A 26,193-nucleotide genomic window follows, 5' to 3' on the forward strand; every position below is an offset into this window, starting at 1 on the left:
GTATTTTTGTATCTCTACTTTCATGTTTTTTATGTTTAACTTTTTTTATTGAAATTATAATAAAAATCTATAAAAAAAAAAAATAGAAGACATCTGAAGGCAGCCCTGTATAGGGGAGTTTTTAAATGTTTAATGTTTTATTATGTTTTTATGTATGTTGGAAGATGGCAAGAGTGTCTGGGGCACCCCAGTCAGATGGGTGGGGTAATAATAATAATAATAATAATAATAATAATAATAATAATAATTAATAATAGAATAGGACATCCCTATTTTCATTGGAGAAATGCTGGAGGGTATGGAAGAGTTTTAAAAGGCCACTCGAATGGTAAGTGACATGTCCTGAGAATACTTTCAGAATTGTCACAGCACAGTCTTGCTTGGCAAGTATCACTTGAGGGGACTGCATGTTTGAACATCCCACCACAAAAAAAAAACACCTCCATAGAAAATTTGGGTGCAGGAAGAGAGCATTTCTTCCTAAAGTGCTAGATCACTATATGCAGGATTTTTTAAACATGAAAGAAGTGTACAGCAGAGCAGCTAACCAGGGAGCACAGCAACATGCTGGTTGAATCATTCGCCCATAGCAGCCTAGCTGTATGATTTTTTTAAAAAATTCCCTGCCACTTTAAATACGCTAAGAAAGTGTACAATTCTCTTATATTAAATACATTATACTTATAATATTAAATGTATATTATAAATACATATATTCCAGGTTTGCTAAAGTAACCAGCACACAAAGAGATGCATAGTAATGCATTTAAGTGTATAAAATATGTATGTATTAATATATATTGATGCTACAGAAATATAGTACAACATAGGGCTTGACTCTTTTATATGTATTGCACAGATATGTATTGTTTGTATATAATTATTTGGGCTTTAAAACAAAATCCCTGACACTGCATGAGTGGCTCAGACGTAAGCAGGTACTCAATGTGAGAGGTGGTCTGATGGGAACAAAGCTCTCATCTGCCATATATAAATCCATTTAAAATTGATTCCTCTTCCATCTGTAAATGGAAAATGTTCATTTCTGCTGTTTTATGGAGTGCCTTTGCTGTTGTATAAGGTTTTGTTTTTTAAAAACTTTTTTTACCTCTGCTAAAGAAAGTCCAGAGATCAGATCATTTCATGAAATTGGAAAGGTACCTTTTACCTATACAATGTAGGAAAGACCTTTCTCCAGATAGCTTGCCGAACTTGAACTAGATTTCAAACCTACTGGCCTTAATTCAGATATTAACTTCTGCTGAAATACTTCATCACAATAAATTGGGCGTTAAGTGCAACTAACTTCAGTTGAACTGCTGCCATTGTTTCCACTGATTCTTGTTTATGCTCCTATATACTTATTGTTTTATTTTTATTACACACCACCTTTTAGCCCCAACCTGGGTTCCCTCGACAGCTTGGATTCTAACTTTTTCCTCCATGAACAGAAAAAGAGTGAGACAAATGGAAGGTGTCTTTCCATAAGTGCAACATTTCTTCCATGAACAGAATTTCTTTCTATTCACATAGCTAAACATTAGGATTCAAGCCAATGGCCCCAATCCAATTTAGATTAGTTGCACTTAAGCCCAATTAGTCATGACTCATAAGTAATGATTTCAGTGGGATTTAAGAATTGGAATGGGGCCAAAGGGTTTGAAATCTGGCTGAGCTTCAGCAAGATACAGTCTTTCCTACTAGATATAAATGAATGTTGCCCTTCCAATTGCACGAAAACAATGATCTGGTTTCTTTAGCAGAGGAAACACAGAAGTGCTTGTTCAATATTAACCAACTCTTTAACAATATGAGGATTTTATAAGTTGCAGGCTGTGCTGTTGTACATAATGATGCCTATAACTCCTACCTCAGTATCTAATTAAACTCTCTGACACTCCATTAGTCTCTGGGTGGTATTTTCTGCAGCTGCATGGCAAATCTTTTTCTGGGCTACAAGACCCTCAGATGCCTTTGTTATTGATCAGAATGTACTAAGAGAAAGTCACAAATATGTTTTTCCCCTCCTCTGTAAGTCATGATTCCCACCCACCCCTGGGAAGTGATCTTATATTTTTTTTAAACAGGGTGTTCTACAATTTGTACACACACACAGTAGCTAATCTGAAGCACCTTTAAAACACATAACTTACCCCTAAAGAATCATGGAATCTATAGTTTACCCATCAACAGTGCTATAATTCTCAGCAGGAGTACCAACTTGGCCCCATGACTGTGGGTGCCTGGGGCCGTGGGTGTCACGCAGCATGCATGGTACTGGCACTGAAATTTGTGGCTGCCTGGCCCCTTCATGGGGAATTTTGTGGGTGCTCAGGCACCCAGAGCCCCAGGTAGTTGGCACCTATGATTCTCAGCATTCTCAATAAATTACGGTTCTCTGACTATTTGAGGAAAAATCATGTGTGCTAAATGTATGGTATTAGTTTTGGTGAGGAAAGTCTAAGCAGTGGCAGAGTTCTCGTGCCCAAGAACCATTTAAATGAATGTGCATTCTTGCACCACTCACTCCCGTGGTTCAGCTTGTATAAAAGAACTTCCTACTGGCTCATGCCTTAATTCTATTTATGCAGGAAAGAGCTTGTCACGCTTCAACATTCTACCAAAGTTTAAATAATGTTTCTTTTGTCTGAGTTGATTTGATCTGATCTAAGAGAGCTATGCAGCCGAATCACATGTCTCCTTATTCAGAAATAAATCCCAGAAATAAAGGATAAACTCAAGCAAATTCCCATAGGAATGCAGCCTTAGTATTATTGTTATCAGAGGAAAATCAGTAAGAACAGCTGATCCACAAATTTGCCCATATATAGAGTTGGGATAAATAAATCAATTCCCAGAAAAGCTGTTTTGTAAGTGAAGGTTTATTATAATGTTCATCTCAATTGCTATGCAATTTGCCCTAAGCTTCCACAAATGTAGACAATGCAGTAGTGAAGACTGATAGCACTGTGTAATGGTGTGAGGAAAGGGCATCCTTTGCTCACTTTGCAAATGACTGGGGAAATGGACGATGACAGAAAAACCACAGAAAGAGCATTTGCTTCTGCTGTTGCAATTTTCTTCACTTTATTTGCAAGCCAGCTTTGCAAGACTATGATAAGAATATGGTGCACATTCATGCTACAAAATCGGCAATATTCAAGTTGATGGCCAGAAAAAGAAACTTCTTCATTATTGCCTTTCAGTCAACCCCTCCCACTGCCCCTCACCCTGTAAACCATTTACCTTCCTGCAGAGAATACATATTCATACACTGGTCACTGAAGATCATTTTGAAAAACCTTCACATTTCTGACCAAACTTGCAGTCTGTGCTGAATTTATTCTGGTTTGTATCACTTTAGGCTCCAAGTACATGAGTGCATCTTCTTCTATAGCCCTCCCTCCTCATTCCTGACCCCTGAAAATTTGTGTGTTGGGGAAAAGCTAGTCTAGAATTCTCCCCAACACCTCATTTTCTAGGCCCAGGAAACTTTCTTTCGTACAAAGGAGCATTCGGACAGCAATCTTACAGCCACTTACTTGGGAGTAGGGATGTCTGAGAATTTCATCAGAAACAGAAATGGAAGTGGAAATTGGAGCAATCTGCATGTTTCTTCTGAGGTCAGAAATGGAAATTGCACAGGCGGTATTGACTTTTGTTTAAGGTTATCAGATTTTTTTCAAAGTATCCGGGGACACTTTTTTTTTTTTTTTGAAAAGAGGGGGGGAAAGTTATTTTAAAAAGTTTTTTTAAAAAAAGAAGAAGAAGAAGTAATATATTCTCTTCTGTGGTCTCCTCTCTCGCATGGCCTTCCTCTGGGCCCCGGCTTGCTCTCTTGGAGTGCTAGCCGCTGTGGAGTAGGTTTGGGTCAGGCCTGGGCTCTGCCACGTGTCCTTGCCCTCCCAGTGCTTTCCTACTTCTCCTCAGCGGCGACGGCAGTGGCGCAGCAAGGTTTGGGCTCCCCTCTTTTTTCTTCTTCCTCTTTCTCTCTCTTCCTTCTCCTTCTCCTCTCCCCTTTCTCTCTGCATCGGCTCCAGGGTTTTCCTGGCCCCAGAGAGCCGCTGGGCAGTTGGCCGGGTAGCCGAGAACTCTTGCTCCCAGCTCGATTTGGGTCATGGGATGTGTCAGCGGTTCCCCCAGTTGACGCACTGGGCGTCCCTGGTTCCCCCTCAGCAGTGGCAGCAGCAGTGGAAATCTCAGCAGCCTGGAGCCAGCCTGGTAGCGCAGTTGGCTCTGGCTGGCTTCAGGAGCTGCTCGCTGCCATGGTGCCCGCCATTTTGCCTCACCAGAAGTCCCCACATGATGTGTCTTGTGCCATTGAACCTATCAACCAACATTCATTCCCTACTAATAAATCTATAACACCTAAAATATAAATCCAGGGACATTAAATGAAAACCGGGGACATTCTGGGGACAGATTTTGTCTGGGAACTGATTTGTAAATCTGGGGACTGTCCCTGGGAAAGGGGGACATCTGGTAACCATACTTTTGTTGGTTTTTAAATCTACAAATATTATACAAGTGGTTATCATTTTCTGCATTGTTTTTGAGGGTTCCTTTCCACTGAAATGCACTGAAATTAATGACACAATTAAGTTAATTTCAATCTTAGCAGATAATGAGATGACTAACATAGGTTTTAGCAAATGCTAAACTATAGTAGAGTGGTAACAGTGCTGTTTGCAACAATCACAGTAAGGGACACAAACTGCTCTCTCCTTACATCCCTCTACACAGTAGTAAATCTCATTGAAAGTAAGGGAGTTGACTTCTGAGTAGATTGCACCGTCTTGTTTGACTCGCTCACACTCAGAAGTGGTACATCTCCGCCAAGCTAAGCAGTTGACTCCTTACCTCTCTCGCCCTGACCTAGCCACTGTGATCCACGCGACGGTCACCTCCAGACTGGATTATTGTAACTCGCTCTACGTGGGGCTGCCCTTGAGACTGACCCAGAAACTCCAGCGGGTGCAGAATGCTGCAGCGAGACTCCTTACGGGGTCTTCGCTGCGAGATCACATTCACCCGGTGCTATACCAGCTGCACTGGCTCCCAGTGGAGTACAGGATCAGGTTTAAGGTGCTGGTTTTAACCTTTAAAGCCCTATACAGCCTAGGAGCCTTGTACCTACGGGACCACCTCTCCTGGTATGCCCCACAGAGGAACCTACGGTCTGCAAATAAAAACATCCTGAAGGTCCCAGGCCTCAGAGAGGTTAGGCTGGCCTCAACTAGAGCCAGGGCTTTTTCGGCCGTGGCTCCGATCTGGTGGAACCCTCTGTCACAAGAGACCAGGGCCCTGCGGGACTTGACATCTTTCCACAAGACAGAGCTGTTCCACCAGGCCTTTGGCCAGGGCACAGCCTGACTCCCTCCCTCGGCAATCTTCGCGGAGCTCTGGCCCAATGGAATGCCAGTGCCTTGAATTAATTAATTTTATAATGAATGATTTTAGAGTGTTGTTTGTGCTGTACTTTTGTACTGTTTTATTGTTGTTAGCTGCCCTGAGCCCGGCTTCAGCTGGGGAGGGCGGGATATAAATAAAATTTATTATTATTATTATTATTACAGTCCAGAAACAGATTTCCCTCCCCATGTGCTACTTGGAAGAACTCAGCCTCAGAAACTGCTGTATAAAGTAGACTTGCATTCACGACACACTTTGGGTTCTTCCAAAACATTTTGGGTCCTTCTAATCATTTCCATACTTATTTGAATCTTTCTTGAGTCACACATCAGTGAAAAGAGTTCAAAGGCAAACATTGTTTATTTTAAAGTTTATAGAGAGCACTGGTTCAAGGGGCCAGTTTCCTTTGGCCTGCCAAATCAGTATTAGCAGCCTAAACGTTTGTGGGTTTTTACTCTGCGGCTAATTCTTTTCTCTATTTCATGCCTCCTTCAGAATTTATTAACAGAAAACACTAGTACAATTCTTTAATAATTAAGTACTTCATTTCCTTAACACAGAAGAACTGCAGTAAACAGCATTTTCTGAGGTAATCTGTGGTTATGAATTGAGTGACTTTTATGTAAAGAATCAATGTTAATAAATAATGAATAACAGTTTTCTGCAATCTGATAATTACAACACTTTATAGGTAATAACAAACGTCAAGAGAAAATTTATACATACACACACACACAACACAATTACGCGTGTGTTCGTAAGCTTTTACGCCCGTGTTCCAATCAGAAACTGAAGCCTTGTGTCAAGTAGCCCCATCCAACTAGATCTAATAATGCAGATATATTCCCATTTTAATCATTTCCTTTGCTTAGAAATTGAAACAAGATGCATTATTGTGACCATCATTTTTGTTTGCACCACTGAGGTAAATATTCAGGCACAAAGTAGCACCGATACCCCAAAATGGACACTTACCCCTTCCTGGGTGGGCGCCTATTTTGGCCTCTCACATTCAGCAGCCATCTCTGGGCAGTGAAAATGGAGCGCACATGGCCAGGCAGCTGTTAGGAGAATTCCCGTAGCTGCCTGGAAATCTGACTCAAGTTCCCGCCGGCTTCTGCATCTCAAATGGGCCAATCAGTGGCTTCTCCGTGTGTGTGTGTGTGTGTGTGTGTGTGTGTGTGTCACAGGCCAAGAGGACATTGGCTGTACGCGTGCCCTCGTGGCCAGCAAGGCATAAAAGCCAGCAGCACCATCCCTAGGTTTTGCCTCCTTCCACCCAGCCACCTGGTCAGTGCTGTTCTGTGTCGGAGTTGGTCAATGCCTCCATTCAAAACAAACTACACAATACATTACAGCATGTATAACAGCATCTTAAAAGAAAAAGTTTAGCCACTTACGGTGGAGGGAATTTAAGTAGAGAAATACAAGTGGAGGGTGGGGTGATTGGACTAGATTACCACTGAGGTCCTGTTCAACAATTCTATGATTCTAAGTAAGAATTTGTGATTTCCATGTGGGCGGAGCACTCTCAGTTGAGCACTCTCTGAAAGAAATGTGTGGCACACTCAAGTCAGGTCTTCTCTCTCTGCCTCTAGTGGTTCCTTGAAAAATCCTGTTTGGCTTCTAAGGGTAACAAAAATAATCCCACAGTGTGTAGTGCAACAACCTTGCTAAAGCTAGAGGCTGGTTAGTGACTGCACTGGAGATTCCTGAGAGTTCCATAATGAAAAAGAATGTGGCAAAGAAAGTTGTTGGCATCTCTGCATCAATGTTTTGTTATGCTTTATTGGACAAGCAGTTCTAGTAAAGAGAACTGTTATGTACTGAGTTGAATAGGATCCTAAATGCAGCAATCTGGTTGGTCCTAGAACAATAGGATTCAGAATGCAGCAGTCTGATTGGTCCACAGGAGCTACCCAATCCAGCTCCAGGTGGAAGTGAATCCGCAAGCTGATTGGCCTACAGGAGAATCCCGGAATTAGCCAATCACATGGGGCCCCTTGTGTAAATAACGTATATAAAGCAGACATTCTGGGGGAACTTCTATTCCTCCTCACCACTATGAGCTGAATAAAGAGCATGAAATCCACTCTCGACTCTGAGTATATTTCAAGAACACAATCACTTCATTTGCACTGATCATACATGTTTCATGCATGCTTTCCCCAGATAAAATAAAGGGGCAGGGTGAACACGAGCGACTTAGAAAGAAATTTCCATACTTATCCACTATTAAACTAGAATAATTTTTAAACCTGGCTAAATTTGTTCTGATTAGGTTTACTCCAACCATTTTGTAGTTACCTCTTTTAATTATTTTGGGTTACCAGTGATTACTTGCAGATGTTCCTGAAATACACTTGTCTTTAAACCAACAACCTTCATTCAGCATTTTGATAACTACAACAGTCCCTCCCCCCGCCACAAAAATTGGGCTCAGAAATAGAAATAGCAAAACCCAACCCAAGTAAATGTGTTAATACATATACTAGTTAATTCAACTGACAGAATAATATTTTTAATATCTGTAGTGCATTTTCCATTAGCTGTGCTTTTAAACCAATGGGCACATCATTTATACTAATTGGAAAATGGCTTTAAGCAACAAAGCTGGGTAGGATAGCATTCAACAAGAGGCAGAAAATGTACTCTGCCATCAAAGCATATCGTGATGCCCTAATTATCTAGGGAAAGGTGTGCAATTTTGCATCGCAAAAGTTCAAAAGGTAAAAGAAAATGCTTATTCTTTCCTTAGGATGCACTGGGCATTTGCAGAAGCTCAGAGCATTGCTGTCGGGCACAAGCCTTTGGGAATGAATGTTGAATTACTTTTAAACCAAAGTAATCCTTTGCAGAAATTGTTCTACCCATATCACAGAGACAGCCCTACCAGGCAGTAGAGTGAGGCAGCCAGTCCAGGTAGCTGATGTTTGGTCTCATAAAAATGTAGCCAACTGCTAGTTATTTAATTTATGATTATTGCATTTTTACTGTCGGGGAAGAGGGAGAGGTGTTTGTGGTGTTTTCAGCCTCAGATGCATCTCTTAGGCTGGCCTTGCTAATAGCCAAAGAAAGGCAATTTAATTCCAACAGATTCCAAATGAGTCCATTAATGTGTCCTAAGACCCAGCTCCTCCTAACCACATGCTAATGGTTGCAGGAAAGGGAAATGCAGAGACAGAATAACAGATGGGGCAGGAGAGGAAGCCCCATTTTCTCCTCAATGCAGACACTGTTTATTCTGCAGAGACAATGGCAGCCAGGGCTACTGAGAACTGGCATTGGACCTGGAGCGAGATGCCTGATTGTGGGGTGGGGGGTGGGGGCTCCTTAAATCTTCCTACAAGCCTATTACTACTTCCTTTAAATGAGTTTTTAAAGCAACTTAAGATTTAGCGTAGAGTGAGAAAGATTGAAAATAAATGAAACACATTTGCCATAACAATGGTCACAAACCCAAGTAAAAATAAACTTCACATTTTTAGTACTACTGCGTTACTAAACTACTTAATTTGCAGTGTCCATATATTTGCATGAAAACACAGTGTCTGTGACTCATCATCAGTCTAACCGCCTTTAAACCCAGTGGAATTAAATGATGCAAACTTACTCCAATGGGAAGAAACTATTGCAAGGCACATTTTCCATTACTAGATGTCTTTTAAGAAGAGTGCATTAATGAGATTAGCCCCTATTAGTATTAGTCAGTCATGGGTCATAAGCTCTTTTGTTTGGTTTAACCTGCCTCTGCCCCCAATGTGGATGAGATTTATTCCCAGGCAGCCAATAATTAAAAATAAAAACTAGCATCATATGAGCATGGGATAACAAATTTTGAACATGTTACAAATACCGCAACAAGACCATGCCATAGTCAAAGGCATGCTGGATTCTGTTGAATTCAGAAGATAGCTTTTTGTATTTGTAGTGCATGATGCAATTCTAGAAAATAGATTTAATTAAGAGGAAAACTGAAAAGATTGAAGGGGAAAAACTGTTCTCAACTTCAATAACACTATTGAAAAATAATTATTTTTGAAAGTGCTTATCTGTTGAAAAACTGGCATGAAACCAGGATCTTGATTGCCGTGAGCAATTTTATAACTGCCTTTTGTAGATAAGTTTAACAATGAGAAATTAATGTCAGACACGTAATAAGCCTCATCTCTGTACTAGATTTCTTTGCTAGAAAGAAAAATGCTGGTAAAAAGAATGTGCTAGTTGGAATTTAACAGCTGTAGAGAAAAGGTCTATGCCAGGTGTTTGAACTTTGTCACTATTTAAGTTCTCAATATTGTGTGTGTGTCCCCCGCCTTCAAATTAACATACAGTAGTTCTTTCCATCAAATCTGCTACTAAAAGGCCTTATGACTTGTTTCCATGCGGTAGCTTCCACTAACTGCCTGGAGAGCCAGTATTACACAGAGAATGTATGAGATCATTTCATCCATGTTGTGCTTCCTGCTTTCCTGGACAGGTGTCCCTTTAGCATGACTGCAGACTGCTAAAATGCTGGGTGGAAAATAACCCTTATTCTCTGGCCCTCAAGCCTTTTAGTAGATGAGAAATCAGGATATGGTGATGAATTTTTTTTAAAAAAATAATAATCCAGAAACTGTGCTGTCTCTCTTTTGTTTGAAGCAGACATTTATTTTGATGCCATTGTAGTAAGAGGCATCACGAGTAACAACTAATGGCCCTGGGTGCAGCTACACATCCCCATTAAGTATCAAAAAGATACTACCAGGCCTTGTGTATTGTTCCCCACTGCCTGCTTCCCTGTGATATTCACAGGAACAGTTTCCCAATGTGTAGCGCCGTGTTAACAGTCAGACAATTGTCTCTGAGTTTGGAGTTGCAACATGGAACACTAAAAGCTGTGACCATACAAGGAGTGGGCTCACCAGTTTACGTCCTGTGAAGAAATCCTGTTTATTTGAATTCAGTGCTAATGGGTATTGTGTGCATTTTGACATTTGTATTGTAATGTACATTGGAAAGCCCACTCACCTTTTCCCAGTAGGTGGCGTTGCAACCGGGTGACCGGTCACAACAGCTTACCGGCCTAAGGGGTGGAGGAACACCACCTCTCCCCTGTGTCATGCCAGCTGCGTCATTGTTGCTGGGTTTCTTCCCTTATGGGATAGCCCCAGCCAATCAGCTTTCACTCCATCGCCGAATCGTATTTGATGTGGGGTGTTTTCTGTCTGACATGGTGATCGTTGGTTTAACTGTCATCTGGGACCTTAACTGACAGGTGTGAGTTAGAATTCTCAGAAAGCAAAAGAATAGAAGTACTGTATGCATATTCCAAGTGGCGAGTGGCAGTTTAGAATTCAGTTAGACAATGGGATTGGCTGTGACTGGAATAGAGGTCCCAGAAGAAGTGAATCTATGGCCAGGTCAGCTGGTCAGCAGGGGATTGGTTGGTTAGAGTTGGAGCTACTCATGTTTGGTGTTCATGGAGTCAGAAGAAGAGGATTGGGGAAGAAGATAGAAGACCCGAGAGGCAAGTGGAATGGCTTGGTGGCCAAAGACTTGTTGGGTATAGCTGAATCACTTGGCTTAGGCTGAGGAGAAAAGGGGAAAACCTGTCTGCAGAAGAGAGAAGATGCTTGGGACGTTGGTCTCTACTGACTGGTAGGACTACCAGAGGGAAGAGTTCCACAGCAAGACAAACCTGCACTTCACTAGGTTAGTAAAGGGTTTGGAAAAGAGGCTTCCAGCAGAGCCCTCTCTTATTCTATTGGTGAGACTTAACTGGAGTGGACATAATAAATCATCAATTTGCCTAAGGGGCTTTAATAGTCTAATGAATTGCTTCCTTAAAGCTGTCTTGGTATATCATTGATAGCTGAATAAATGCTGTTGGCATTTAAAGTGACAGTAACAAATTAACAATGTGTACACTCGTTTAAAAATGCTGTACTATTTTAAAGTAATCAGATAAGCTTGTGCACTTCTTATTTTTGTAATAAATAAATGTAAATACTTTTGTATCTGACTAGCTTTGCCCCATGCTTGTAACTCACATGGCCTGTTTCTGGCAAGTTAAGAATTCAGAGGGAATATGTAAGACTGAACAATGGCAATGGCACATGTTTAGAAGAACCATTGGTGGGAGGTTGGGTTTTGTCATTATAGAGTTAGTAAGGAAATATCCCCTTCTTTCCACATCTCTCTTTTGATAAATCTGCAGCCTCTTTAAAATGAGCACTGATCACGTCCATAGAGGTTTTCCTATTGACCCCAACAGTGTCATGATTTCAGAGGCCTTTTTACCTTCCCACAGTCACTGAATGCTCCAGAACAGAACTCCATTTAAAGTAATGATTGTGAAAGAGACACATTCCATAAATTCCCTGGACTGTTCAACACAAGGAGCTTCTTTTTTTAGCTCTGCCTTTCAAGGGGAAGATGGAGTGTTAGCTGGATTGTTAATCACTCCAAGCCACGAATGCCCAGGATGCATTAAAATGAGCACTTCATTGTGCATCCTCTGTTCTGAAGCATTTGAATACTTTCCAATTTGCATATGTAGCTAGAATTCAACCCTCTAATAGCTTTCTTCCTTTTATGCACAGTCCTGTTCCAGCATTCTTTCCTATGGCAAAGCCTGCTCCAATTGTCAACTTCAGGAAAGAGCAATTGAATTTACAGGATCCTGCTCCAACTACTCACTTGTTCATTCAATATTTTCCCTTGTCCTGGTTTTTTAAAATGTGCTGCCAGCCAGTGGTGGTAAATGCTGGGGGTAGAGGGCAGGAAGAGGCTGGAACGGTACTCAGTCAATACTAGTAGAGGATTAAAGGAAATACAGTGGTACCTCGGGTTACAAACTTAATTCATTCCGGAGGTCTGTTCTTAACCTGAAACCATTCTTAACCTGAGGTATCACTTTAGCTAATGGGGCATCCCACTGCTGCCACGCTGCCGCCATGCAATTTCTGTTCTCATCCTGGGACAAAGTTATTAACCCGAGGTACTATTTCTGGGTTAGCGGAGTTTGTAACCCGAAGTGTTTTCAACCCGAGGTATTTGTAACCCAAGGTACCACTGTAGTCTTTACAGGGTTCCTCCCCAGGTCCCCTCCCCTCAGTTGCCAAACAGAAGCAAGTGAGTCTCTCTCTCTCTCTCTCTCTCTCCCCCCCCCCTCTCTCTCTTACACACACACACACACACACACACAACAGTGACATGCTGACTCATTTTGATAGTCCTCAGTAATTAGGCCTGTAAATTAATTAGGCACCCACTCACCCCTTTAATTTCTTCTGTTCCCTTTCTAAGTGATTAGTTAGTCAGCTATTTCCATTAATAGCCTGAAAAACTTCTGCAAAAACATATTCCTGCAACAACTTTAAAAGTCCTCCAAACCGGGTAGGGAGGCATCTACATTTGAGGAATGCATAAGAAATAGAATAATGTTTTCCATACAAAAATATCTGGAAGTGTACCTGCAATTCTAGCTCAGAGAAAAGTGCCTTAGCTGAGCTCTCAGAAGTTTGGGAACCATTCATTTAATAATTTGGACCTTGGTGCTACTTTTGTCAAAGTTTGGGCACCACTGAGACACAACATTGAGTCTTGCCATGAGTTTGCTGTTTGATTACTGTGAATGGGTCAATCACTGTGCTTCTTTGCCTTAAAAGCGTCTCCTGGTTAGAGTCTGAGATTGGACAAAAGAACCTGAATGTTTCTTTAATGGTTTTGGATGATTTACTGAATGGGTAAGATGAGTGACAGGCAAATGGATATGTAACAAACAATAGTTAGCAGAACTATCGCACAGAAAGACCTGATTTCCCTACAGGTGAAGCCTCTTTCTGGGGTTCTGATGTGAAGTAGCAAATCTGCTACCTTGCAGAAGTCCCAGATTGTCCCTACGTATGCTCCACTTACATACCTGTGCATTTTGATTATAAGCCTAAAGACAGGAATTGCCTTATTATTGTTGCTGTTTGGGGAAGCAGGCAACACATAACAGTATTTTTAAATAAATGAACAAATCACAATTTAAAACCAGAATCCCCAACTAAAGTCAAATAACAATAACCTTTACCAAAACAAATGACAGGCAACAAGAGATCAATGCTTGGGTCCATCACTTCATAAATAGCCTTTAAAAAACAACCACGGACTCAGACATTGTGCTGCAAATCAGCTGGTAGGCGGCTGGCTGGCAAGTCATGCTTGCCAGCACATAACTGGGTAAAGAGCGAGACGTGACTTTGCATTTATAGCTGGCTAATGAGGTGGTCCACCAGGGAGAAGAGGAGCGGGGGGGGGGGGGAGGCAATCACAGTGGTTCAGGGTAGGGGAAGGGATGGTGTGGGAGGTGGGGCAGGCCAAGTAAGGGGCATATACCGCCAATCCTGGCCAAACTGCACTGGCTGCCAATTAGTTCTAGGCCTAATTCAAAGTCTTGGTTTTGACCTATAAAGCCTTAAAGAAGCTCAGGACTGCAATACCTCAAGGACTGCCTCTCCCCACATGAACCGACCCGGACACTGCAATAGTCATCTGAAGCCCTTCGTGTGTCTCCTCCATGAGAGGTCTAGAGGGCGGCAACATGAGAACGGGCACCAGGAGAAAAAAAACTCTCTTCTCCCAGGCCTTTGGTTAATTAAACAATTAATGGAGTTAAGTTGTGGGTGAACATATCAGACGACACAGCGATTCTTCAAACTGAACTGAAGGGTTCAGCCAGCCTGCTTATATAGAGCTCCACTAGAACGCAACAGTAACCACTTTCTGTAACTATCCAATCACTGAATGTCACTTTCAATCCCTTATTTGCATATGTGGACCTGAGTGAAAACTATCTACAGTATCCCCCTGCTGGCCCAGGGTGAGAACTTCAGTACATAACAAATGGCATTTTAAACTCTGAAGGGTATTGTTTTTGTTTGTTACAGTGTTATATATTTTGTAAACCACCCTGTGATCTTCTGATGAAGGGCAATACAGAAATTTAACAAGTAAACAACATACTGGCCAGACTCTCAAAAGGCAACAAGAGGGGAAGCAATGGTCCTTGCTACCAACCTGATAAAAAAGGTGACTTCTCAAATGGGCAGACTTAGGGAAAGATTAGCAGGAGGTTTTTAAGCCCCTGGAAACTAATACTGATATACTCACAGGCAAAGTTGAAGTAGCTAACTCAGGCTCAGAGGCTTTGGAGAGGGGTTAAAAATGCATGGTAAAAACATATAAAGACGGATGATCTCAAGTACCACAACTACAGATGAACATTTGCATCTGAAAGACTTGGCTTAAGGTCAGAATTACCAGTAATTGGATTTTTGCTTAACTGGTGAGCTTAATTGTTTCCAAACATCACCACAGGACCAACATACATTAGCATACTCACAGAAGCCTTGGGCACAAGCTGAACAATAATTCTTTTCCTTGGGACATAATTATAGCATTCTACCAAAAGATACCTCGAGAGAAGCCTTTTGGGCAAAGGAGGCAATTGGAATGTGAGAGAAGAGCTATTTTATTTCTACCTCTTAGTGTGGAAAGGAGAAAAATGTGATGGCCTGCTAATGTTTCCTAGAAGCAGGAATTAAATACAAACGAATCTTTCCCTTTGCACTGCTAGTGGAGGTGAATGATATGCAACACAGAGCTAAGAGACACAAACCTGCAGCTCATAGCCTTACATTACTTGACATACCAAGTTGCATTGCAAAAAGGATCCAGAAGAGTCTATGGGAATGGCAGAACAGAAGAGAGTGCCATCTACCAAATATTTGCAGCACAATCCTCCTTTGTATGAGAGGATTAATTCAGGATCTGGTTCTCAAAGATTTATGTATTCTTCCCTGACTAAAGAAACGGTAACTGACTGACCTAATATAAAGGTTTATTTCCCTATGTTGTAATGAGTGACATCAGAATAACCAGCCAAAATGTTAGGAGTCTGGGAGAGGTTACAAAAGACAAAGAGCCTCTGAATAGGTTAGGAAATATAAACCACTGGCAGCATTTCTTCAGGAAACCCATCACACTAATATCCAAGATAAGTACATAAATATTACTATTTTGGTCTGCATTATACTACATTATCCTGCCAACCTAGCAGTTCGAAAGCACGTCAAAGTCCAAGTAGATAAATAGGTACCGCTCCGGTGGGAAGGTAAGCGGCATTTCCGTGCACTGCTCTGGTTCGCCAGAAGCGGCTTAGTCATGCTGGCCACATGACCCAGAAGCTGTACACCGGCTCCCTCGGCCAATAAAGCAAGATGAGCGCCACAACCCCAGAGTTGGCCACAACTGGACCTAATTGTCAGGGGTCCCTGTTCCCTTTACCTTTATACTGCAGTAGGTACTTCCACATGGGAACATGTGGCAATTATTTTAGCCAATATGTCCTCCTTTCAATGTTCAAATATAAAAATGGATCCTGATGGATGGTAGGTCTGAGTAGCAGGTACTTATGGGAATAAGTAATTTACTCTGGCTTCAGTGTATTTACCCCAGTGTGAAACAACATACTTTTGTGGCTAGGACACTGAAAAAGTTATCAATAGTGAAAAAAGAAACATGAAATTGTAATTATTTCAAAATGTAGTTCACTTATACGTAGTATACATCATCCATGAAATGGTGCTGGATAAATTGTATTATGTTTCTTGGTTTTTATGATTTCCCCCCTTTCCCCTTTATTTTTAATAAAAAATATTTTGTAAGAATGAACAACACCTAAGGATGGGATAGCTAAACTATATGCAAGTTACAAACACACTCTCGTTAGTAGATCACTACTTTAAATCAGATTTTAAAAAGAAATGTTTCTCCTGATTTTGCAACCTTTCAATTTACCGTATTTTTCGTCCTATAGGGTGCACCGGCCCATAGGACACACCTCATTTTTTTTGGGGGGGGAATGAATAAAAAAAATTATTCCCCCCCCGCCGCGGCTGCCGCCCCAAGCCTTGCGCACACCTGCCCGAAGCACAGGGCACCCTCCGGAGGGCTCCCCGTGCTTCGGGCGACAGGCTGCCGCCCCAAGCCTCGCGCACCCGGCGGGACCTCCTGCCGGGCGCGCAAGGCTTGCGGACACTCCCTGGGGCTGCAGGCTGCTGCCCGCAAGCCTTGTGAGCCGGCGGTAACTCCCACTGGGCTTGCAAGGCTTGTGGATAGCTTCCTGAAGCCTGGAGAGCGAGAGGGGTCAGTGCGCACCGATGCCTCTCGCTCTCCAGGCTTCAGCGAAAGCCTGCATTCGCCCCATAGGACGCACACACATTTCCTCTTCATTTTTGGAGGGGAAAAAGTGCGTCCTATGGGGCGAAAAATACGGTATCTGCTTAAAAACAGAAACTATTTAAGATACAACGGAAAATAATAAATTCCATTGGCGTCAGTTGTTGATGATGGCTTTGCCTAAGAGTATTTATATCACCCTCCAAACCATAAGAAAATAGATAACCACTTAGGAGAAACAAGAAAATCAATTTCATTATCAGGCGGATTAATTTTAGGAGCAACAACCAAGTCTCCGAACACAAGATATGTCTATTGTCCGACACTGCAACTTCAATCTGTTAATGAAATAAAGAAACATAGCTTTACTGTCAACATTATGAATAAAGATGTAATGCAAAACAGAGGTGAACACAGCCACAACCCACACCCAGCTAAGCCAGTGCTTTTCTGAATTAATTTAGGAAGCTCCCCACTTTGAAGTAGAGAGAAATATAAATTGTATCAATGCACATGCTGATTAAACCTTATTTTGAATCTTCCTCTTTGCATCTGAAAGTGGTTATTAGTACTTCATTAATATACCATTTTTGGCACTGTTCTGAATATGTTGCAGTTAACCAAACATTCCTAATGGTTCAATGAAGTGCACTGGATTTGTAGGTAAAGCTATTGTTTAGCCTGTGCTGCTTTAAGAGATGCTTAACGGGGTTGCAAGAGTGCATGCCCTGATTTTGAAAATGCCTTCAACAGCAGAGAAACCAGGTCATGAGGCAGTTTCTGCATCTGCTTTATCGTTCATTCGCCAAATCTTGCTTCCAGATGCAGGAAGACATAATCTTATTTTGAGGTGGAACCATTTTCCTTCCAGGTATGTACCAATGTACTCCCTTTTGCTTTTAGGCAAAATAATGGGATAGTTATGGAATTATGCACAGATAAAGCAGGATGCAATTCAAATTAAACCCATACATGTTTACTCAGAAGTAAGCCCCACCAAGTTCAACAGAAGGTAATGTAGATAGGATGACCTCAGTATGAGTAGGTTTATTGGTGCAAGTATTGTAGTTTAAATAGAATACATTAAGTGCAATCCTAACCCCAGATCCATAGCTGTCAAGTGTCCCTTATTTGGAGGGACAGTCCCTTATTCCAGCGCCATGTCCTGCGGCTGTCCCTTATTGATGGATGTCCCTTAAATGTCCCTTAAATGATGTCCCTTAAATTTCAAAGGAAGCAGCTCCTCTCCCTCCCTCCCTGCCGGCCAGGGAGGAGGGAGGCTCCAACTGTGTTGCTTGGCTGTGTTGTTCACCCAATAAGAAGTCTAAGAACGACTGGGGGATGGAGCTTGAAAGCCTTGTGCTGATCAAATTGGCTGCGTTGCCTGGGGACTCGCCTTTGCTCAGCGCTTCCCAGCGGAGAGGTGACGGTGGTTTTCCTTGAGGCTTCGTTTGGCTGCTGGCTGGGCTTTCTGCCTTTGGCTCAGAGGGGCTCAGAAGTTGAACATACCTGTGCTGAGTGCTCGGATCGGAATCGGATGGATATGTCTTCGACGACCCACTCACCCTTGCTGCGAAAAGGTCTGTCTGGAGCAGGGGCACATGGTGGGGGAAAAGGAAAGGAGATCTTGTGGGGGGTGCTTTTGAATTTGTTTTGGAGGCTCCTTCGATTGACTTATGGGGGGAAAGAAAGGAGCTGGTTGACTAAAATGGTGGGTGACTGGCGATCTCGTGGCGAGGGGGGGAGGCTGTGTGTGTGTGGCTAGTTAATGCAAGCTGAGGGGGTTTTTGAATGCTGGACGCCATGTTGTACGTGCTGCTGCAAACTTTGCAGAGCAAAGCCAGGCCAGGGAGCCATCTTGAGGCTGCATAGGCCTTGTGGTGCATGTGATTCAGATTCTATTCAGTTGAACCTCTGGTTACAAAGTTGGTTGGACAGTGTTCTCGAAGCTACCAGCATGAGTTTGACCAGACTGCAGGAGGGCAGGAAGACTGGAGTGCCTGGAACAGGTGAGGCTGCAGGTCCCTTATTTTGGCTGCTGATCCCTTATTTTCAAGCCTGCTGGTCCCTTATTTTCAAATCTGTAAGTTGACAGCTATGCCCAGATCTATCCATAGCAGGGTGCTGCAGCAGATGGTGTAGTAGTGGGGCGGAGGTGCTTACCAGACCTCCTGGCAGGTGAGTTGATGCTGCTTACCAGGAGGAAGAGGTGCCCAGTGGTGAGATCAGTGTGGTGCAAGTACAGCAGCAGAGCCAATCTGGTATTCCTGCTGGTTCATTTGCACCATGAAGCCCTCTCTGCTTCCTCCCATTTTTCTCTCCTGGTAAACAGCAAAATAGGGATGCGGGTGCCGCTGTTGGTTAAACCACAGAGCCTAGGACTTGCCGATCAGGAGGTCGGCGGTTCGAATCCCCGCGACGGGGTGAGCCCCCGTTGCTCGGTCCCTGCTCCTGCCAACCTAGCAGTTTGAAAGCACATCAAAGTGCAAGTAGATAAATAGGTACTGCTCCGGTGGGAAGGTAAACGGTGTTTCCGTGCGCTGCTCTGGTTCACCAGAAGCAGCTTAGTCATGCTGGCCACATGACCCAGAAGCTGTACACCGGCTCCCTCGGCCAATAAAGCGAGATGAGCGCCGCAACCCCAGAGTCGTCCACGATTGGACCTAATGGTCAGGGGTCCTTTTACCCTTTACCTTTAAACAGCAGCAAGACCTGCTAGGAAGTAGATAAACACCTCCTTTCCACCACGTCACGCTTCCTCAAACTCGGCCCTCCAGATGTTTTTGGCCTACAACTCCCATGATCCCTAGCTAGCAGGACCAGTGGTCAGGGATGATGGGAATTGTAGTCTTAAAACAGCTGGAGGGCCGAGTTTGAGGAAGCCTGCACCATGTCATCTGCTACTGTCTACCATTAGGCGGGCCCCTCCTGCACTCATCAGGGCTGCAAGCCAGCACCCGCAGTTCTCCCAAAGTACTGCAAACGAATCCCCTGCGGGGCCCAGTCCTCAAGCACCTATCTGCATCGGACTAGAGGTGGCACAGCAAAAAGAAACAGCATCACACCTTGCATGCCAGCGGCTGTGAGCAGCAGGGCTTAGGAAGCAATTATTGTTCCACCAATTCATTCCTAGAGCATGCTGTAGGATTGCTGTTATTTTGAGCATAAGCACAGCTCAATTAAAATTAGGAATTATTCAAGAGCGGGATTGGGCCAGGAGGAGAGCAGAGACTGTTGTAAATTCAAATACATAATAAAACAAGTCTACATTATTTTTTCAGTGATCTAGGTCAGCACCATGCAGAGACTATTTTTCATTCATGCAGCACTCTTAAATCAACTTTGAATATGTATTGAGCAAATGTCCCTGTAGGTTGAAATTAGCATTTTTGAGCTTGTTTCTTTGCAGAGAAGACAGATTGTTGAAACTTGTAACATTTGAAAAATTATTCATCTTCCTCACCATTTATCAACTGAAGCAAATCGCTAGTATTGACTAAAATTGATAATTTCCGCAAATATAATTTTCTTATTGTTTAGGGAAAGTATTTTACTAGTTGTACTAGATCAGAATAAATGAAAAGCCTCAGACACAAATATTAATGAATAAGCAGTGCCACAAACACTGCATATCTTTGAACAATAGTATGCAAGTCCCCTCGCAAATCACTGATGCTGCTCATTTTCTTGCCTTCACAAGAGAAGACTGCAGAAGGCAAGTTGAAAATAGGGGTGAAAATCCCTCAGGCTTCTGCTCCCTGGGATTTATAGAAATGAATGAGAAAATAGTCCTTTTTTTGGTTACATTTAATTAATTTTTGACATAACTATACTAGCTAAGTGAGAAAGCTTGACACTCTTTAAATGAAAATCTGAATTTGTATTGACCTTCAAGGCATCAGGGTGTTTACAGAGCAATCCTAATGAGAATCCAGGGAGGAGCAATATGGCAGATCTTCCATCACATCCCAGGCCTCGTTGGCTTGTGTAGGTGCAATTGCCAGGTCCCAGGGCTGGCACAGTAGATAGGCTCACCCCTTCATGAATCTGGATCCAGCAGATCCAAAGCTACCAGTGCACCGCCCTCCTCTGAAATGCTCCATCTGGGGACAAAGAGAATTGCCAGCGTAAGATTTCTGTCCACTGGGTTAAGGCTGAAGCCTCCAGATGGCCAGCAAAGAGGAACTCCATACCACTAGATATCTCTCCCATTTCCACCTCCAACAATCAGATTGGGAAGAGTGATAGGATATGTACAAACTGTCCACGAGCTCTATCCACACAGTCAGGTTCTCCTGCATGCATGTATACATGCATACAATTTCTGTGTGTTTAGGCTCTTTCAGACAATCCTCCAAATTTATGGGTTCTGTGAGTGTGAACCTACTCTCCCTTCTATGTAAGACAAATTATGAACAGAGCTAACCAAGCCTCAACTCACTCACTGTGCAAAGTCAGCCCTAGTTAACAGATCTCGATAGGGGTACATGCAGCGGAGATAGTCACAATAAAAGGACACTATATGTTAATTAAATTGTTTAATTTCTATGCCTCTTTTCCACCATACTGTCTCAATAGCCACAGAGCAGCTCACATAGCTGAAGACAAAGATTACAAAAACATCAAGATGAGCTAAACAAAACACACAGACCGGCTGTAGGACCAAAATTCAGCCTTTCCTTAACACTTCGGAGCTCATTCCTCAATGCAAAGCAAACCTCATCCCACCATGGCCAGAATCCTGCACAAAGCTACATGCATCCCACTGTTTTCCATACAATTTATGGATGTACAACTCTGTGGGATCTCAGCCTTGGTCCATTCTCAAGGACTATCAAGGCAAGCAGCATTCTTGTCATTTATCTAGCTTATTCGTCTTTGTGTCCAAAAGACTTCTCAGTACTGAACATTTGGCCCATGGCAAATCCCAATTTTGATGGTCTAACTTATTTTCAGAATAGTTTACTATATGAAATAAATGAAATAAATAATTGTAGCTCTCCTTTAGCAGCTCACATTGGCCAGAGTTGTGTAACCTCCTTTGGCTTTCTCATTTTTAGATCAATCACTTCCAAATGACCTTTTAGCATATCCATGTTTACAATTTTTGGTTAATGATAATGGACAGTGTCACAAATTATTTTGTTGAAACTAAAACAGCAAGGTTAAAACATGCTTTCTAAAGGCACTTGTATTCATTATGCAAATAAAACAACACATTAATACAAGAACTTTGCCATAATATGAATTGACTTTGGTTTTTAGCCACTTCGACCTCATTAATTAAAAGAGTAGAAACAAAAATCTAGGTTATTGAGAGAGTGAGAGAAAAGGCAGATGCTGCAAACAAGTTAATCACACCTTTCCAATAAATATTTCTCTGAAATATTTTTTGCACATTTGATTCATTTTTTTCGTTATTTGGAAACAAAAGGCAACACTTCATCGAGATTTCTGTCCATATGGTGGGATATTCTTAACAATTTCCAGTGTTTCTTGTATAATTTTAAGCTTGCCATTATTCTTCACAGTGTATATTGGGATGCTTTAATACATCAAACAGGTGTAGATTATCTGAGAAAAGCCAACATTCAGCATGAATATATGAGGGTCTTATTGACCCCAACCTCTTTATTAACTTTGGCATTTTTCCTGACCAAATGATAGCATTTTGGGGGAAGTGGCCCGCTAAAGCCAAAAAGCTAAGCTTTCAGGCTTTGTTTTCGTTTTGTAAATTGGTATGGATTAATCTACATCTATTGAAATCAAGCCATCCAGATACTCCGATATGTGCTAGCCAGCCCCCACCGCTAAATCTGTGATTAAGCTGAAACATTCCCAAAATGCTTTTGATCAACATTACAATTGGATTTGGCAGTTATCAGCCCTAGACTGTGTCTCAGTAATGGAGCTCAGCTCAGATCTTCTGCTTATGTATCTGACAGGCCCACCTCCCCTGTAACATTTCTGCCCAAATTTAAAAGAGTCAAGTAGAATTTGCAGCACATGTACAAATAAGAGCAGCCATTTTGCCACTGCTTCCCCAAACACAGTTACACAATTCTAATGCCTTGAAAGCTGCAGTAAGACAGAGGTAGATCTGAGAAGAGTTGGTTTCTTAGCCTTGATCTAATTCCTTACTGGATAATGAGTAGGTAGATAAGTCATTATGCTGCCCCTTAATCTTGCAAGTTACATTACTGTACCACTTACATGCTCAGTTCTTCTAGGGATGGATTGTGATGCGCTTGCCTGTGTTCTTGGTAAAAAGCTCTTTGAGCCAGAATACTGGATTGATTGTCCTGTCCGTCCATCCGTCCCCCCCCCTACTTTCCTAAGTTTGCCCGCTCAGTAAAAAAAAGAAGTCGTTGGAGCACCTGATTGCTTTATGCTTTTGTCCATACATCTGTTATAACAGGGGAGGGGATTTTTATCTTCTCCATCCAATAAAGTTTATCGCACCTCTAGGCATACTGTTGGGGTGGGAGGGATTTATTACATATTTCTGCTGGCTATAATACATTGAGTGCCCTATGGAGCTGTGGAAAACCATCTAAAACCTTGATAAAACTATGCGGATGACATACTAAGCCGCAGAAATAGTACTGTCCCTATACTATAATTCCAGTTAGGTTCTACAGTGTAGACAAGATAGAGGGCCTTCTCTGTGGACGTATAACTCTTAACAACATATGAGAACTTTTGCAATATGCCTCATAATGTAGCTGCATTGAATAAATGTAAACCATTTGGCAATTGTGACTACTTTTCATTAGGTCCTCACTGACTGTGTGCTATTGTGGAAGAGTGCAAAATTGCTACTCTCAGTGGTAACCTCACAAACTAATTAGTACAATATGCTTTTTGTGATAGCTGCCCTTCAAGACATTGCAAAAACTGCAGCTGATGTAGAATGTCATTGCATGCCTTCTGTTTGGCGCCGGGCATGTGGAGCATATTATATCTATTCCAGATTCCAGCTGACTTCTAAGCATGATTCAATGTGCCAGATATAATGAACAGTCCTTCATTCCTAGGTTGAGTATATGTTAAAGAGTTTCGTTTTAACTGTATGCCATTCTCCATCCATTTAGATTTTCAGATGAAGTTCTGCTCTAAATTTCACCTTATGGGAAAATTTACCAGTGACTTCCTGGAACACAACCCTTTCAGTGGAGGCACCAGAGTTTTGGATTTCATTCCCAAGGTTATCAGGCTCAGCTTTTGCCACATCAGAGAGAGGGAGCAAAATATTGGAAGAGAAGCAAGACAAAAAGGACATGCAATCTAATCTCCCTTGTTGCTCAGATCAGACAACTCTGATCTGGAAGCTTATTGTAGGAGTCAGAAATGACCCCACTTGACTGTCAAGAGGAACATCTGTTCAAGATGCTTCCTTGCAGGTCTGGATAGTTACACTGTAGCTCCCTTGTTTGGTAAGATCTGGTGGTACTACCAAACTGCAAGCCTGCCTGCCTGCCAGACTTCCCTCCACCTCCAAGGTTAAGACCTCCTGAAGTTGCCTTTCTTAACATTAGAAGGATCAATAGGCAGCAACTTTTGGTGCCTGGTTGAGAGAAGGAGTGTGTCCTCTGAGGTCTTGTGGACTGTATTGCAATGCACTAGGCTGGGAAATAAGGTGTCCCCAATCCCCAAAAGCCACTGCAACTTCAGGAGCTGATGGGAAAACAATATTTTCTATACAACCTTCAGCAACCATAAACCCTCAGAATTTGCTTTGATTTTTGTTTATTTAATTTCTAAACCACTTACTATATTAGAAATATATCTAAGGGGTGCACAGAAATCTGAAGCAACAACAGACAACTTAAAACCAAATACAGTGGTATCTTGGTTGTCGAATGGCTTTGCTTCCGAACAAATCGGCTCCCGAAGGCCACAAACCCGGAAGTGAGTGTTCTGGTTTGCGAACGTTTTTGGGAAGCTGAACACCCAACGCGGCTTCTGCGGCTTCCAATTGAGTGCAGGAAGCTCCTGAAGCCAATAGGAAGCTGTGTCTTGGTTTTGGAATGGTTCCAGGAGTCAATCAGACTCCCGGAACAGATAAAGTTTGACAACCAAGGTACCACTGTATTACAAAAATACAGTTACATATAAAAAATGTTATATCAATAAGAAATTACTAATATATATAAACCAATAGCAATTTATTTTCCTTCTGACATTTCATAATCTTATATGGTGGACTTCTTTTGGTTTTATTTGGGCTTCTAACCCACTGTGGCTGTTGTCTTAATGATGTATACCACTTTGCATACCACTTTAGCAGGAAAGGTGCTATAGGAAATTAAAAATAAACAGAACACGAAACATCCGCTCCATGCGATTCTCCTTTTGACAAGTGCGAACAATGTATGCCCTTGATAGATTACTCTTTCACAAATCAATCCTTTCAGAGGTTTATTAACTTGTACTTCCTCATATGATTTACTTAGCTGAAATCAACGCAATAGCAGGCTCTGCTATTATGGAGACGCAGAAGGTTAAAAGCTCCTGTGCAAGAATGAAGGTATTGAAGACTTGTGGTTTAATGGATGGTTAATTGAATAGTGAGTGATCATTAACAAAGAAAGCGTGGCAGGTGATTATGGATACTTTAGTGAATAAAAACCAGCCAAGGCCAAACTATTCAACCAGAAACAAAGGCAAAAGAAGCTCACTTCCATTAGTCTGGGTGGCAGCCTGTCATGCACATGTTCAGATGGCCCGATTAGTATTCTGGCTCATGAAGTATCTTCTGCTAAAGATTTGAATGACAAATTTGCCTTTTCAATCAGGCTCATTGCCTTTAGGTTTATGAACTTGAAACCCACCCACCCCCACTCCCAGATTTTCTATGCAAAGACTAGCTTGCTGTTTTCTGGGAAATCTGGAATAAATGTTCAAAGGCAAAAAGTTTCCTTAGGTGCCCGTCTCATCCTGACTTTCAAGGACACTCATGGGTGATGTTGTCTTTTGAAAATCTTCCTGGTTGCTTATTATTGTGCAATCACACAGCCTAGCCACTTTTTCTTTCTTGCTCTGCAAGGTAACTAGGAGGAAATCTTAAGAAACAGAGAGAGAGGAAAAAGAGATTACATAGAGGCAGTACACATTTTTAACAACAACCACCAAAGGCACGATGGCAAGGGCTTATATGGCTGAAGCAATGGGAATAAACAAAAACAGTGCCTCAAGGAAAGCAGATGAGAGACATGCATTAGCATAGTTGGCTTATGAAAGACAAAAAACAAAACAAGTCAGATGAATGGGGCAAACTGCATCTTTTGTAGACTACGACTACTTCCTCCTTTAATATACTACAGCTTTAGACGACGAAATTAACATTGCAGCCATCCTGTCAGCACAGGTTGGGTATCTGTCAAGTTGGCAGCATTTGAATCTGCAGGCAGATTCTAAACCTGGGACTTGAGGGGGGCATTCTACATACCGGTATGCCGCACTATCCAGTTCAGCACAAAGGACAGCAGCAAATAAAGCCAAGGAGCTTCTTCATACAGTAATGTCAAGCAGCCATAAGGGACTCCCAGAGAACCTCTGGATAAA

At 42.2% G+C, this 26,193-nt stretch overlaps 1 long non-coding RNA gene across 17 annotated transcripts in view; it reads right to left on the reverse strand.

Moving 5' to 3' along the window:
• The window catches only part of LOC308476927, an 808,687-nt gene that overhangs the window by 540,472 nt on the left and 242,022 nt on the right, over positions 1 to 26,193 (reverse strand). Inside the window, exon 1 of one of the 17 annotated variants that reach the window (XR_013986211.1) lies at positions 10,426 to 10,655. The exons of the other annotated variants lie outside the window; for them this stretch is intronic. This is a non-coding gene — a long non-coding RNA (uncharacterized lncRNA). Of the gene's footprint in view, positions 1 to 10,425; positions 10,656 to 26,193 lie in introns of those variants that run through there. 17 annotated transcript variants of the gene reach the window in all.

The sequence above is a fragment of the Podarcis pityusensis genome, assembly GCF_964106645.2.
Source record: "Podarcis pityusensis genome assembly, chromosome: 5".
Lineage (NCBI taxonomy): Eukaryota > Metazoa > Chordata > Lepidosauria > Squamata > Lacertidae > Podarcis > Podarcis pityusensis.